This window comes from Austrofundulus limnaeus, unplaced genomic scaffold, assembly GCF_001266775.1.
Source record: "Austrofundulus limnaeus strain Quisiro unplaced genomic scaffold, Austrofundulus_limnaeus-1.0 Scaffold464, whole genome shotgun sequence".
NCBI classification, from domain to species: Eukaryota; Metazoa; Chordata; class Actinopteri; order Cyprinodontiformes; family Rivulidae; genus Austrofundulus; species Austrofundulus limnaeus.
In genome coordinates this window covers 339,906-342,454 of record NW_013952866.1, presented here as the reverse complement: position 1 = coordinate 342,454, position 2,549 = coordinate 339,906, and positions in this window count along the sequence as shown.

Genomic DNA, 2,549 nt, shown 5'->3' with positions numbered 1-2,549 from the left:
TTGTAGGATAGTAGAAACTATATGGTGTTATCTCCCAAGCTAATAATATTAGCTTGGGTGCTAATGCTAATATTTGTAGCTCCTGAGCTAATGCCACATATTTATTAGTAATATGGCATTAGGTTCAGAGATAATTTACTAAACATCAACATTTGATTGTTTCAACCCATCTATTTTGCAGAACGTAAAAACTACAAAATATAAATTTATTGTCACACATTGTATCTTTTTAGCCTTGACCGTGGTTGCTCTAGTTTCAACTGTAACCCATCATTAGCCCAAGGACGACTTGCATCAGTAACAAATTAGTGATGTGCTTAAGTGAAAATTAGATGTTTTCAAACGATTTTTAGTAAAATTGAAAAATATAAGTTCAACAAGTAGTGGGCGATTCCCTTAAAAACTATCTGCAGCAGGTAAGATATTATTTTAGTTTGGCCAAATGTTTGCTCAGGGGCACATAGGGTCAGCTCTAAACAGGACTGATGTCAGTCTTCTAAAGATCGAGTTTTCCTCTTCAGCTCCTTTTCATTTGAAGCCTGTTGAGATGAACTGGTTCTCTGTGGTTCAGTCCCTCTCAGACTCTGAGATTTAGTTTTTACTTCAGATCCAGTTTGTCCTGGAGCCAGCGAGCCATTAGGTCTAAAGTTTGGTAGTCGAATTAATGGCTCATTTATTTTCACGCTAATAAATCAAAGTGCTGCTGCGCTCGGATGTCAATTAAAATAAAAAAAGAAACGCTCCAGGAGACGCAGGAGCACATGATGTCACAGGAAGCTTTACTGGTGCTTTGCTGTGAGTTTCTTTGTGCTGTAAAACTGAAATTATTAACTATAATTATGATTATAGCTGTGTCTGTGCTGTGTAAACTGTACATCAGAGTTTTAGGACACGTGGGTCGAAACAGGAACATAAATCTAGAAGAAAACTCTGCTTTTAGAAAAAAAAAAGACTCCTTTGATTCTCTTTTTCAGCAGCAGCAGGATGTGACACCAAAAATACTAGGAGACAGAACGCCCGCCTGAAGAGAGTGAATCTCAGGTCTGGGGTTATAAATAGCTCAGAGATGCACCTGAACTCAAAATATAACCTGCTGTGTGTTAGGTTTCCCAAAGAAAGGTGAAATGATTGACATTTTACTGGCAGAATGAGACTACTTTACATTTGCAGCTCTGAAATAATCTAAATATGCAGACTGGTCGCTGATGTGCTGCAAAAACTACATGTTGTATTTTCTATGATGATTCTTGAGTTTTCCTGTTTGTTTTGTAGATTAGGTTTAGTGTTTTTAGTCATTTAGCTGTGATATTTCTTTGTTTTACTCAAAGATTCTCTTACCTTGCAGCTCCTCACACCTGCAGCTCACCTGCTGCTCAGCTGTTTGCACTCAGAAATCACCCTCCCTCATTAAAGAGTGCTTCCTTCTTCAGGTTAACTTAGCCACTTCCTCGTGTTGTTTTTCATGTTTTAAAATGTTCAAGCATGTTGTATTTCTTTTGTTTTTTTATATCATTTGTATTTAGAAAAATATTTAACTTAATTTAGATTTTAAAAATTCCCATAAAGCTGCAAAAAGAAAAACATTTTAAAACTTGCTTCAGCTCACTGTATTCTTATGTTTTTGTGCCACGAAGCAGCTTTTAGCTACAGTTTTGCTACTTTTACTTTTCAGCTACTATATTTTTTGCCACAGATTTGCTAAATTTATCTTTAACATCTCTTTTGCTACTTTAATTTCTCTGTTTTATTTCAGCTGTATCATCTGTTTTGTAAGCTAATTTTAGCTACCGCTTTACTGATTATGGCTACATCAGTTTTTTCACCTTTAGCTACATTTTTGGCTGATTTTAGCTTTTATGCCTGTTTCTGTTTTTTATTTCAATTATTTATTTTTAGTATCTGCAGTAGTATTTTTTTTTAGTTATTTTAGTTACTGCTTTGCTGATTTTGGCTTTATCTGTTTGTTTGTTTGTTTGTTTTTTTCACTTTTAGCTACTGTTTTGGACGTTTTAGCTTCTTCTGTTTTTTATCTTCATCATCTTAGTTTAGCGGATTTTAGCTTTAGCATATTTTTAGCTACAGTTTTGTTAATTTTAGTACTGCTTTGTTTATTTTAGCTACTGCTTTGTTGATTAAGGTTTGATCTGTTTTTAAACTTAATTTTAGCTTCATTGTCTCTTTTAGATATCATTTTGATAATTTTAACTTTAGCATCTTTTTAGCTACAGTTTTGTTAATTTTAGCATTAACTTCTGTTATCTTTTTTTAGATTAGTTGATATTAGCTTTAGCATCTTTTTAGCTACAGTTTTGTTAATTTTAGCATTAACTTCTGTTATCTTTTTTTAGATTAGTTGATATTAGCTTTAGCATCTTTTTAGCTAGTTTTGCTCATTTTAGATACTACTACTACAACTACTGCTCATTTTGGCTTTATTTGTTTTTCTTTCACTTTCAGTAACAATTTTGTTAATTTTAGCATTAACTTCTCTTTATTTTAGTCGTTTAATCTATTTTGATCATTTTAACTATGGTAATATTATTATACAT